The sequence below is a fragment of the Emys orbicularis genome, chromosome 15 (assembly GCF_028017835.1).
Source record: "Emys orbicularis isolate rEmyOrb1 chromosome 15, rEmyOrb1.hap1, whole genome shotgun sequence".
Taxonomy (NCBI): domain Eukaryota; kingdom Metazoa; phylum Chordata; order Testudines; family Emydidae; genus Emys; species Emys orbicularis.
This window is the reverse complement of record NC_088697.1, coordinates 8428935-8443120: the sequence shown is the minus strand read 5'-3', so window position 1 is coordinate 8443120 and position 14186 is coordinate 8428935. Positions and strand designations below refer to the sequence as shown.

The 14186-nt window shown below is 54.4% G+C and overlaps 1 non-coding gene across 1 annotated transcript; it reads left to right on the top strand.

The window, feature by feature from the left end:
• The first annotated feature begins 13016 nt into the window (after positions 1–13016).
• Positions 13017–13089, top strand: TRNAF-GAA (transfer RNA phenylalanine (anticodon GAA)). Its single transcript has one exon. It is a non-coding gene; the product is annotated as a tRNA-Phe (tRNA).
• Positions 13090–14186: the final 1097 nt, after the last annotated feature.

Here is a 14186-nt window from a genome sequence, read left to right as displayed (position 1 = left end):
TGTTTCTTTATCTGGTGGTGATGGGCCCTATCAGGACAGGCTCATTTTCCTAACAGCCCAATAGCACCTTACTTCAATGTGACTGGTTTGGGATGTGAGGATGTTGCCGTTTGCTTCCCAGCTTCTGGCTGCCCCTGCTGCTTAGCCAAAGGCCTTAGCCTAAGAACAAGGCCTCAGACTCTCCTAGGGAGACAAGGCCCAGACACAGGCAGACTGTGCTTTTGATTCTTTGTTTTATATCCCTGTAAGTGATAAAAATTCACCTACGTTCTTAAAGTCTAGGCCTGAATATCTCTATTCTAACAGCCCTCAGTCCCTGGGGCAGGATGATCCATGTAGCTCACTGAGTGGGTGGTGGGCTGAGCTTCCCCCTGGCTGGAGCTTTTCAGGGATGAGATTTTAAAGAATTGTAACAGGAAGAAAATCTCTCCTGTTCCGGTTTGTCACCTTTTGCCCTTCTTGTGCCCCCTCTAGGGTGACCAGATGAGAGAGAGAAAATATCGGGATACATGGGGGGGAATGGTCCGCCGGCGGAGCCAAAAAAAAAAAAAAGCCGAGTGCTGCCGGCAGAGCAAAATATCGGGACAAATTGCATCCCAACCATAGATCCGTCAGGATGCGGGACAAACACCTGAATATTGGGACGGTCCCAATTTTATCGGGACATCTGGTCACCCTAACCCCCTTAGCCTCTGTTCTCCCTGATAGGGGAGAGGCAGAGCCAAGCCCCAGTCTTCCTGAGTCATAGAGTCTGTATCCACCTCGGAAATATTGCCACTGGAGAGTATGGCTCCCACCTCTTCCGTAGAGGGACTGCAACAGCGTCTACCCAGTTGGGTCTGGGGGCGTCAGAGATCCAGGCTATAGGGTGCAGGTGATATAGGGCCTATAAGTCCCCTGCCTGAGGGGAGGCCAATGCATGAGGTGGGCCATAAGCACCACAGGTTTTAACCCTGTCTGCTTCCTTCCCCATGTCTCTCATTTAGATTATATTGAAGTACACCTGTGGCTGGGGATATGGATTTGTGGGCACAGCATTGTGCGGTGGGCTTCCAAGACAGCCTGTAATTCAGCCAGGGGTTTGCAGCTGGGCCTTGGGCTGGAGGTGATTTTCTCTCCACACAGCAGATGGGGGATGCGCTGGGACCAGCTCCTGCCTCTTTTTGTGAGCTGGTTCACGTGAGGACACACCAGACATCACTGCTATCTACCTAGGGGAGAAGCGCCTGGGAATGTGCTCCAGGCCCAGCTGATTTGGAAGTTAAACAGGATACTGGACAACACAGCAATGTGGGGCTAGGTCCCTGAGAAATCATCGCCATCCTCCCAAGCACATTTCAATTGCCTCCACCTCCCTTAGCCAGGCAATGTCCCTGAAGTGTGTGCTGTCTTCATAGGTCCTTTCTCTGTCTTTCTCATGTCTTGTTGGTCTCATTAACTCTCCTGTGTCTCTGCTTTCTAAGCACAGACTGACTCTGCATTTCTGGCTGCTCAGAGGAGGGGAGAACCATGCCTATGCGTGGCCAGCAGACAGCCACAAAGACTCCTGGTGGCCAGCCTGCTCCCTGCCATGCCAAACCCCCACTGAAGGCCACCCACAGACCAGCATGCAGGGCGGCTGCTGATGCTCTGTGGCCAACAATAGAAGCTGGTAGGAAAGCCGGGCCAACCCCACTGGTGGGGCCTCTGACTTTTCCCACTCAAGGTGCTCACTTTGGCAGTGGGGCAGGAGATTTTACCCCAAGAGGCTTTTCCCCAGCTGGCAAGAAGCAGAGAAACACCCAGGCTCCCAAGGCGCTATTTAGGAAGCCCCCTCAAGCACAGGGACAGGCGTACATTTGGAAGAGGGAAACTGCTCTACACACTAGCCTGGGCAGCCGCCCATTTTCTTTGGCAAGTCAGGAATTGCAAAGGCTAGACTGGAAGCCCCTGGGGCTCATGCCAAACAGACTCCAGATACCAAATAATGGTGCTAATATGCTCCCCCTGCACCCTTCCCCCATTACCCCAGGAGCCGAAAATCTTCCTAATCCACAGGGTAGTTCTCCTCCCAGGCTCGTGCGAGGGCGGGAAGTGCCACCAGCCCCATTTCCCGGACAGGAGAACTGAGAGCCAGAGAGGCTGAGTGATGTGCCCCAGGGCATCTGGGAAGTCTGTGGCAGAGCAGGAGGCTGGGACCGGAGGCTTTTCCTTAAGCATGTTTCTGTCTCCCGCTTCCGGGTCTGGCCTGCTCCTGGGTCGCTGGGCGGTGCAGGGGCGGGGCCTCAGGGCAAGGGGCAGTGTGAGGGGGGCCTCAGGTGAAGGGGTGGTGCCAGGGCGGGGCCTCGGATGAAGGGGCAATGCAGGGGCGGGGTCTTGGGGAAGGGGCAGTGTGAGGGGGGGCCTCGGGTATAGGGGCGATGCAAGGGCGAAGACTCGGGGGAAGGGGCAGAGTGAGAGTGGGGTATTTGGGAAAAGGGGCAATGCGAGGGCGATGCCTTGGAGGAAGGGGTGGGGCGGGGTAGGGCAGGACTTTAGGAAAAGGGGCAGGGATTAGGGGGAACAGGCGATGTGAGGCCGGGATCTCGGGGGAGAGGCAGCGTGAAGGCAGGACCTCAGAGGAAGGGCCAGTGCCTCAGGGAAAGGGGTGGTGCAGGGGCAGGGCTTTGGGGGAATGGGCGGGGTGAGGGTGGGGGCTCAGGGAATGATTGAGGATTCAGTTCAGTGTCAGATTTGTCTTTGGGTGACAATGTTATTGAAGTGAGGTAGGGAGGAAGGAGCTGTGTGTCTGGACACAAACAAGAGTTAGAGGAGCTGACAAGTATCCGGTTGTAAAGCTCATCAGACACACACACACACAGAAAGAAACCAGCACAGATGTAGACATTTTTTTAAAGCACCAGCAAATAAGGGATCCTGGGAATATGCAAAAATAAATAAATAAATAAATAAATAAAGTCATCAGATAGAAACAGATGTGATAATAAACTGTCCAGTACAAAACCTACCCTTCACTTCAGCCATAACGCGCTAAAACCACAACACTTTCACCCACCAACACCACGCTGCCCTCTCACTCCCACCGCTTCCTAATCCACACGAGCTGCCCCCAGCCAGGCCCCACACCCCATTCACACATCTGTGGTCACTACGTAGCTCAGTGGCAATCACTGCCCCGAAGTGACTCCGGTGCCGGCACTCACAGCACAAACTCCCCACACCGAATTCTGTTCACACACAGAGAATTCTCTCTGCCCGGCTCCTTCGGTTCATCTCGCTGCTCTCCCTGCTGCCGCCAGACACTGCTCATCTGCATAACCCCGCCCACAGACACGTGACACCTTCTGTCCTTCTGGTCTCCAGTGAGTGAGTTGCCTGCGGTGAGTGAACACGTCAGCAAACGTCACAGCCCCAGCACACGTCACCGCACATCACAGCCCCAGCGCCCGCGGCTCCGCGCTACCGGCCATTGTTAGAACCTTCCATGAGATTCCATCTCCCGGCTCCCACCGGGGCCAGCAGCAGCCGGGCGGGGAGTGTCTGTGAGACCCAGCCCCATAGACCCGTAGGGGCAGGTGGATATTGGGGGCAGGGGGGGGGATGAGGGGAGGAGAGACCCAGCCCCATAGACCGGTAGGGGCAGGGGGATATTGGGGGCAGGAGGGGAGATGAGAGGAGGAGAGACCCAGCCCCATAGACCGGTAGGGGCAGGGGGATATTGGGGGCAGGAGGGGAGATGAGAGGAGGAGAGACCCAGCCCCATAGACCCGTAGGGGCAGGGGGATATTGGGGGCAGGGGAGGGGATGGGGAGAGAAGGAGGGAGGGAGAGATCCAGCCCCATAGACCCGTAGGGGCAGGTCGATATTGGGGGCAGAGGGGGGATGAGGGGAGGAGAGACCCAGCCCCATAGACCGGTAGGGGCAGGGGGATATTGGGGGCAGGAGGGGAGAAGGGGGTTGGCAGAGATGCAGTCCAGGGTGCAGGGGAAATTGGGTGGTTTGGAGGGAACTGGGGAAGAGGACAGACACGTGAGGGGGGCACACGTTGGGACAGGGAAACTGACTCACTCCAAGTACAGGTGGGGCGGGGTGGGGTGGAGGCAGATCATGCTGGTCCCAGGGTAATTTCTGGGGGTTCTGATTCCCGACTGGGAGGGGGACGGAGCTGCCAGTGGGCTCACCTCTGGGCTGAGGAGACCTGTGGTGGGGTGGGTGCAGGAGCTGTGTGTGTGTGTGTCAGGCTGGGGGAGCTGCCTGGGCAGAGGTGCTGGAACTGGGGGTGCTGGGGGTGTTTCCATCACACCCAGGGGTTACGGTTGGTTCAGTGGCTCAGCACCCCCCCCCCCACTATACAGATTGTTCTGGCACCACTGGCCGAGGGTCACCTTTGAGTGCACTTTGCCGCCCCGCTCAGGCCTGCCTGGCTCTCCTAGAGCAGGCGAGTGCCCAGCTCTCCTGTGGCAGGGCTGGCGAAAGCTCAGTACAGATACTGACAGCGCCGGGGAGCCTGGACGAATATTAGTTGGACAGAGGAGCCTGGGGAAGTTTTATTAGAGAGCAGAAATGAATCCCGAGCACAGCCCTGGAGCTGCAGTGCTCGGGGTGTGGGCCTGGGTCTCCTGCACCGTCTCCCTGCCCCCCCTCATGGCATAACAAGGTCCCTGCAGAGAACAGAGGTGCGGGAACGAGGGGTGCGGCGGGTGCTGCAGCACCCCCATGTCTCACTGTGAAAGGCTCCAGGTGCGGTGGGAACAAAGCCGCATTATTGTGTGATTCTGGAGAACCCCGGAGCTGTGCTGCCCCATATAGTGTGAGTGGGAATTGCACGTTTTCACACTGCTTGTGAACACACCTGGGTACAGTTCGCAGGCTTTCAGCTCCCCCGCTATAAAAAGTGAGAGAGCCCCATGGCCTAGAAGTGCCTGTTCTGCCTGCTGCAGACACTGCCCGGCCTCTGGCCTGCTCAGGGCCGGCTCCAGGCACCAGGCAACCAAGCACATGCTTGGGGCGGCACCTGGTAAGGGGCGGCCAATCTTGGGGTGGCGGGGGGCAGCGCGGCGCAGCGCAGCATTCCGTGGGGGAGCACTCCGGCGGCGCAGCATTCCGCGGGGGGGGCGCTCCAGCGGCGCGGCGCTCGGCGGGGGGGGGGCGGGCTCCGGCGGCACGGCGCTCGGCGGGGGGGGCGGCACGGGGCGCGGCGCTCGGGGGGGGTTCCGGCAGCGCAGCGCTCGGCGGGGGGGGCTGGGGGGACGGTGCTTTTTTTTGCTGCTTGGGGCAGTAAAAAAGTTAGAGCTGGCCCTGGGCCTGCTGACCTTTCTGTGCCACAAACCCCAGGCACTGAAGAGATGGATCAGAGCGTCTCATTCTGGGACAGGAGGCCCTTACCACGCCCAGGCCTGCCTCTTGCCTTCAGCCCGCTCTTGGCGCTCTGTTGGTCGCCACCTCGCTTGAAAGCCCAGAGCAAAAAAGGAAAAGGAGCATACCTAGCAGAGGATGGTTTCAATCCATTGACTTCTGGGCCCAGCACGCTGCCGCTGTGCTACTCTGCTATCTCTTTGCCTCCTGCATCCAGCACCCAGTCTCCAGCATCCACACTAGCGCTTTGCGAGCTCTCACGCTGGCAGGCAGATGTGCAGGCTGCACAACCTCAGTAACTGCAGAGGTGTATCTCTGTGATGCAATGGGTTAGCGCATTTGGCTATTAACCAAAAGGACGGTAGTTGAAGCCCACCCAGGGACAGTGGGGATCCTGTGCTACTTCCTTGTTTCTGAGGACTTGCTCGGAGCCTCAAAGGCACCCTTTTGTCGCCTCAAAACCGCCCCTCTTAGCCTCAGTGGTTTCAGCTGGTGGCCTGAGGCGTGTGCTGGATGCAACTCAGAAACCCATCTCCTAGCAGCCATGCCGGGGGCTCAGGCTTAATCCTCGTGGCCAAGTGCAAAACCTTTAGCCGGGCACGTTTTGCTCCCTTCCCGCCTCCGCCCAAGCAGCAAGGGAGAAACGGATGAGACATGCCGGCTCAAAGACTGCTGTAGTAAGATGAGGCCCTGAAACATAAACCATGAGGCCCTGAAGCATAAACCCTTATCAGAGGCCCGGTATGAGGCCTAAGGCCTGAACTAAAGCAATGGTCAAGACTTTGTTAACATAAAGCAAAGTTAAGCTGTGAGCCAGAGGCAGGCCCTGCTCACAGAAGCTGGCAAGGAAAGGGCTGATGTTGCAAGAATACACATACCTGAAAGGTACCAGAACACTCCGATACGTGCCCATTCCACACAGATAACAAGGAACAGGCTGACCCATCCCAAAGATGGCAAAAGGGTAATATGATGGATGGGGTTGTTTTGATCAAACCAACATGTACAAGGTGAGAGGTGGCAACTTACTACGTAGAGGGGTGGTACCTCAATACGTCAGGAGCAGGGCTGTCCCTAGCTATTCTGGGGCCCTAGGCAGCAACCCCATAGGGGGGGTTTGTGGGCGCCCAGGCCTCTGCATGGGGGTGGACTGGCCCCAGGCCTCCGTGGGAGAGGGGGCTGGCTTGGGGGGTAGGGGGGAACCACCCCCCAGCAGCGTGGCTGGGGCCAGGTCACTGCACTTCCCGCAGCTCAAAATGACGTCCTTTTTGTGTGCCATGGCTGTGTTACCCCAAGCGGAGTAAGGTAACGCTTCAGAGAGAAAATACTAGAAAAAATTGTAGGGGGAAAGATAGAAAAGGAAAGCCCCTTTTCTCAGAAGAGCAGACTCGGCTCCCTTCCATGTCCGTCACCGGTGGATTTAGCTTACCCTGTGTGATATAATAAAAATAAAGAGAGACAAGGTAATATGGTGCAAACAAGGGTAAGTATATTAAGGGCAAAGGTGGGGAAAATGGGGGGGGAGAAACACAAACTTAACCATTCAGTGATTCAGTGACTGACTTTAGGAGCTTGAAGCTCAGACCCACAAAACCTCCCTTGGCATTTAGAAAACAATAAAAGAAACCCCAGTACAGAAACCTTTCCTATGATTGAGGTGCAGTGGACACAGCGTGCAGGTGCGAAGCCTGGGACCTTTTACTCTCCGGCTGATTTAGAGCCTTCGAGGAGGACCACTGGGAGTCCCGACGACTGCTGGACTTCGTCGCAGGTGGGGAGACCCTCTGGGAAGAGGGACCCTCCACAGGTCAAATGGATTCAGTTAGCTGTGACGGGGATCGTGATGACAGGCCTCTCCTTCCTCAACCTCACTGCGGGATAGATGATGCTCTTCTCTCTAGCTCTGGAGTGTTAGGAAGACCCGACCGTGCACCTGCTGCCGCTGGAATGGATAACCCCACGCAGGCTCTTATAAGGCCTTTTGGGCAGGAAAAACTGGTTCTGTCCGGTTTGAGCCAGAGGACTCCAAGGTCTAAGGCCTGGTCTACACTACGAGTTTAGGTCGACTTTAGCTGCGTTAAGTCGACTTAAGCCTGGACACGTTCACACGACAAAGCCCTTTCTTTCGACTTAAAGGGCCCTTTAAACCGGTTTCTTTACACCACCTCGACGAGGGGATTAGCGATAAAATCGGCCTTAGGGGGGTCGGAATTGGGTTAGTGAGGACGGAATTCGACATTAGTGGCCTCCGGGAGCTATCCCACAGTGCTTCATTGTGACCGCTCTGGACAGCACTCTCATCTCAGATGCACTGGCCAGGTAGACAGGAAAAGCCCCGCGAACGTTTGAATTTCATTTCCTGTTTGCTCAGCGTGGAGAGCACAGGTGACCATGCAGAGCTCATCAGCACAGGTAACCGTGATGGAGTCCCAGTCCCAGTCCCAGGATCGCAAAAGAGCTCCAGCCTGGACCGAACGGGAGGTACGGGATCTGATCGCCATCTGGGGAGATGAAGCAGTGCTGGCCGAACTCCGAAACAGTAAAAGAAATGGCAAAACATTAGAAAAGATCTCCAAGGCCATGAAGGACAGAGGCCATAACAGGGACGCACAGCAGTGCCGCGTGAAAATTAAGGAGCTAAGGCAAGCCTACCACAAAGCCAGAGACGCAAACGGAAGGTCCGGGGCTGAGCCGCAAACATGCCGCTACTACGAGGAGCTGCATGCCATTCTAGGGGGTGCAGCCACCAGTAGCCCAAGCGTGTGCTATCAGTCCCTCGCTGGAGACAGGGAAGCGGGTTCGGCGGACGAGGAAGATGAGGATGGAGAGAACATCATAGATAGCTCACAGCAGCAAGGAAGCGGAGAAACCAGTTTCCCCAACAGCCAGGATATGTTTGTCACCCTGGACCTGGAACCAGTAACCCCCGAACTCACCCAAGACCCTGTGGGCACACAGGGGACCTCTGGTGAGTGTACCTTTGTAAATATTACACATGGTTTAAAAACAAGCGTGTTTAATGATTAATGATTAATTTGCCCTGGCAATCGCGGCCAGTACAGCTACTGGAAAAGTCTGTTAACGTGTATGGGGATGGAGCGGAAATCCTCCAGGGACATCTCCAGAAAGCTCTCCTTCATGTACTCCCAAAGCCTTTGCAAAAGGTTTCTGGGGAGGGCTGCCTTATCCCGTCCACCATGGTAGGACACTTTACCACGCCAGGCCAGTAGCACGTAGTCTGGAATCATTGCATAACAAAGCATGGCAGCGTATGGTCCCGGTGTTTGCTGGCATGCAGACAACATCCATTCCTTATCGCTCTTTGTTATCCTCAGGAGAGTGATATCATTCACGGTCACCTGGTTGAAATGGGGCGATTTTATTAAGGGGACATTCAGAGGTGCCCCTTCCTGCTCTGCTGAACAGAAATATTCCCCGCTGTTAACCACGCGGTGGGGGGGAGGGGTGAAGTGACCATCCCATAGAATTGGGTGTGTGGGGGAGGGGAGTTAGTTGGGTTTGTGCTGCATGTTAAACCTGAAACCGCAGCCCCTCCTTTTACATTGCAAACCCATTTTAAATGGCCAACCCAACGGGTGCTTGGTATGGTTAATGAGAGCAGTACTGTTTTAAACCATCCCCACTTGTTAACAAGGTTAAAAAAGCCAAAAGACTGTGTCTTACCATGGCTGCCTGCAAGCTGAAATCTGTGGCCTGGCACTGCGTGAGTGATCTCTCACACCAAACCGGCAGGCCCTCAATATAAGAGGAAAAATGCGACCTTGTAACGAAAGCACATGTGCTGTGTGATGTGAACAGCAAAATCTAACGTGAAAGAGTGTATCCATTGTTCTCCAAAATGTATCTTTTTTAAACAACTCTCCCTTCTCCTCCACCAGCTGCAAATGTTTCACCTTCACAGAGGCTAGTGAATATTCGAAGAAGGAAGCGAAGGACGCGTGACGAAATGTTCACTGAACTACAGACTGCCTCCCACGCTGACAGAGCACAGCAGAATGCGTGGAGGCAGTCAATGACTGATTTTAAAAAAGCCCAATATGAGCGAGAGGAGAGGTGGCATGCTGAATCGCGGGCTGAAGAGGAGAAGTTGCGTGCTGAAACGCGGGCTGAAGAGCAGAAGTGGCGTCAACTTGTACTCATAAAGCAAGAGTCGATGCTCCGGCTGCTGGAGCATCAAAGTGATATGCTCCTGCGTATGGTTGAGCTGCAGGAAAGGCAGCAGGAGCAGAGACCGCCGCTACAGCCCCTCTGTAACCAACAGCAGGAGCAGAGACCGCCGCTACAGCCCCTCTGTAACCAACAGCAGGAGCAGAGACCGCCGCTACAGCCCCTCTGTAACCACCAGCCCTCCTCCCCAAGTCCCATTGCCTCCTCACCCAGACGCCCAAGAACACAGTGGGGGGTCCTCCGGCCACCCAATCACTCCACCCTAGATGATTTCCACAGCAATAAGTTTTAAAGTTTTAAAGTTTTAAAGTGCAGTGTGTCCTTTTCCTTCCTCCTCCTCCCCCACCCATCCCGGGCTACCTTTGCAATTATCCCCCTAGTTGTGTGCTCAATTAATAAAGAATGCATGAATGTGAAGTAACAATGACTTTATTGCCTCTGCAAGTGGTGCTTGAAGAGGGGAGGGTAGGGGAGGGTGGGGTGGTTGGTTTACAGGGTAGTAGAGTTAACCGGGTGCGTGGGGGGGCTGCGATTTCATCAAGGAGAAACAAACAGAAGTTTCACACCGTATCCTGGCCAGTCACAAAACTAGTTTTCAAAGCCTCTCTGATGCGCACCGCGCCCTGCTGTGCTGCTCTAACCGACCTGGTGTCTGGCTGCGCGTAATCAGCGGCCAGGCGATTTGCCTCTACCTCCAACCCCGCCATAAATGTCTCCCCCTTACTCTCACAGATATTGTGGAGCGCACAGCAAGCAGCAATAACAATGGGGATATTCTTTTCGCTGAGGTCACAGCGAGTCAGTAAGCTGCGCCAGCGCGCTTTTAAACGCCCAAATGCACATTCCACCACCATTCGGCACTTGCTCAGCCTGTAGTTGAACAAGTCCTGACTCCTGTCCAGGCTGCCTGTGTATGGCTTCATGAGCCATGGCATTAAGGGGTAGGCTGGGTCCCCAAGGATCACGATAGGCATTTCAACATCCCCAATGGTTATTTTCTGGTCCGGGAAGAAAGTCCCTTCCTCCAGCTTTCGAAACAGAAGAGAGTGCCTGAAGACGCGAGCATCATGTACCCTTCCCGGCCAGCCCACGTTGATGTCGGTGAAACGTCCCTTGTGATCCACCAGGGCTTGCAGCAGCATTGAAAAGTACCCCTTGCGGTTTATGTACTCGGTGGCTTGGTGCGCCGGTGCCAAGATAGGGATATGGGTTCCGTCTATCGCCCCACCACAGTTTGGGAATCCCATTGCAGCAAAGCCATCCACTATGTCCTGCACGTTTCCCAGAGTCACTACCCTTGATATCACCAGGTCTCTCATTGCCCTGGCAACTTGGATCACAGCAGCCCCCACAGTAGATTTGCCCACTCCAAATTGATTCCTGACTGACAGGTAGCTGTCTGGCGTTGCAAGCTTCCACAGGGCTATCGCCACTCGCTTCTCAACTGTGAGGGCTGCTCTCATCCTGGTATTCTGGCGCTTCAGGGCAGGGGAAAGCAAGTCACAAAGTTCCATGAAAGTTCCCTTACGCATGCGAAAGTTTCGCAGCCACTGGGCATCGTCCCAGACCTGCAACACGATGCGGTCCCACCAGTCTGTGCTTGTTTCCCGGGCCCAGAATCAGCATTCCATGGCATGAACCTGACCCAGTAACACCATGATTTCCACATTGCTGGGGCCTGTGCCTTGTGAGAGGTCCATGTCAATTTCCTCATCACTATCGTCGCCGCGCTGCAATCGCCTCCTCCTCCTCCTCAGCTGGTCCTGGTTTTGCTTTGGCATGTCCAGGCTCTGCATATACTCCAGGACAATGCGCGTGGTGTTCATAGTGCTCATAATTGCCGCGGTGATCTGAGCGGGATCCATGATGCCAGTGATAGCTATGGCGTCTGGTCTGAAAAAAGGTGCGAAACTAGTATCTAAAGACCAGGGGAAGAAGGGAGGGAGGGAGGGAGGGAGGGGAGAGTGACGACATGGCGTACAGGTACAGGGAATTAAAATCAAGAAAGGTGGCTGTGCATCAGGGAGAAATACAAACAACTGTCACACAGAATGCCCCCCGCCCAGAGATTGAACTCCTAAGCCTGGGTTTAGCGGGCCGTTGATTTGACGGAGGGAGGGGGGAAGGAAATGAATACAGAACAAATCTATTTTTTACATCTTAAGACGACAGTGCAGCATGACTGATAGCCCTCGGCATTTTCTGGGTGCTTGGCAGCAAATACTGGGCGCGTACCAGTATGACAATGATGGATACCAATCATAATATAGTATTTATTGCCAAAAGGCAAGGGGTTGCTGCTGTGTAGCAATGTAGCCCACGTGTGCCAGCCACATGTCTGCCAGCACCCAGATCGCCCTCGGCCTTTTCTGGGTGCTTAGCAGACAATACTTGGCAGAAAATAGTATACTACAACTGGTAACCATCATTGTCCAACAAGGATGGTTAAAGGCAAGGGGTTGCTGCTGTACAGTAGCCAGAAGGATCGGTAAAGGCGCTCAGGCTACAATAATCTATGAGCATTTCAGGCAACCTGTAAATTTACTTGCTTTCAGACCTGAGGAAAGCTTTTTTTGCAGATCTGCTGAGCACCCAGATCGCCCTCGGCCTCTTCTGGGTGCTTAGCAGACAATACTGACAGGACGGTTACCAGTCGTAATAAACCATCTACTGCCAAAAGGCAAGGGGCTGGTGCAATGCAGCCCTACGGCTGCCAGCCCCACAGCTACCAACATCCCGATCGCCGCTGAAAGCTACCAGTCATGCTGCACCGTCTACCACCAAAAGGCAGTTATCTGCTGCTGCTGTGTAGCAATGCAGTCCCACGTCTGCCGGCACCCAGAAGACATATGGTGACGGTGAGCTGAGCTGAGCGGGCTCCATGCTTGGCGTGGTATGTTGTCTGCACAGGTAACCCAGGTAAAAAGGCGCGAATCTATTGTCTGCCGTTGCTGTGACGTCGGGGGAGGGGCCTGACGCAATGTACCCAGAACCCCCCGCGGCACTGTTTTGCATCATTCGGGCATTGCGATCTCAACCCATAATTCCAATGGGCGCCGGAGACTGCGGGAACTGTGGGATAGGTACCCATAGTGCAATGCGCCGGAAGTCGACGCTAGCCTCGGTACTGTGGACGCGGTCCGCCGACTTCATGCACTTAGAGCATTTTATGTGGGGACACACACAATCGGCTGCATAAAACAGGTTTCTATAAAACCGGCTTCTATAAATCCGACCTAATTTTGTAGTGTAGACAAGCCCTAAGTTGTAAACAAGTTTGCTTACAAGGATGGAGTCCAAAGGTCATAGTTCATATACTCCATGTTGAATTCTATTAAAGCTATTGATTCACTTATCATTACTTTAGAAATACATTATTAAAACAAATAATTGAACATATTAAACAACACCAACATTTCTTACTTCTTTATACCTAACAGCTGACAAAAACATCCTGGACAGAGAAGCAGCAGGCCAAAGAGTACCATGCAGCTGCTGAAGTAGCTCAGTTGGGAGTGCATTAGACTGAAGATCTAAAGGTCCCTGGTTCAATCCCAGGCTTTAGTAGCCTTTTCATCCCTCTTTGTGCAGGGGTGGCTTGTTTTCTGGGAGCGCAGTGGCACCTTTACCTGACACAAGTCGCTGAACTTGAGCTCCCCGGTAGGACAACAGAGCATGGGCTTCTGCCCCTAGTTGGCCCACCTGACCTTTAACAACGAGGGACAGGAGCTGTCTCTTCCACAGGTCTTATTGGTCAAGCCAATATGGCAGTAAGAGAGTGGGGCGGGGCAGGGCAGCCCTTGAAGATGGTGCCAGAGGGGACAGGGACTGCGGACGAAAGCTCCTCTGCGCAGGTGAGCGAGGGCAGTACTGGGGAACGGGCATCTGTAAAAGTGGCCACGTGGAACATGGCAGGGATTCGGGGGCCCTGGAGGAGGGGCTTGATGTACAGTGCCTTGGAGCAGCTGGACTTGGACATGGTGGGGGTTCAGGAAATGCACATTAATGGCTTTAGGGTAGCTCGATGGGCAGAGGGTGATTGGAGGAAGGACCCGTCTTTCTGGTCCTCGAGGCCAGGGAAGAACGATGGGGTTGGAGTCTTCTTGTTCACATTCGCGGTTCGAGTACAGAAGGTGGTGGAGCTCTGACTAAGGAAGCTAATTATTGGTGGACTTCGTGCTCCGTGTGATACCAGTCAGCTCTGTGTTCTTGGGGAACCAGGGCGCAGTATCCAGCCTGTCTGACTCATGAAAGACACCCCCCCCCCGAGCCTCTGCTTAAACCAAAACCTATCAGAGAAAAGACTTGCAGAGAGCAATGAAGGGCGCTGGGAGAGACACCTAGACCCCTCCTGACAAGGGTGACATGATTAAGACATCTCCATTAGCATACAAAATGGAGAGCAGAGACAACTCCCCTAGCCTCATCTGCATGAGAGATGGGGCAGGGAGACATCTCAATTTGCATACAGATTGGAGAACAGAGAACCACACTGAACTCTGGGACCAGAAAAGCAGGGAAGCACTGCATCATGGGAATCTCTGCTCCAGATGCTAATGAACCTACGCCTGCCCACACCCAGCTCAGCAGTTATCAGACCAATTCTAGTAAGGAATCCTTGATTGATATCCAAACTACTGAAGCAGTCTAGTTGGATTGTGAGC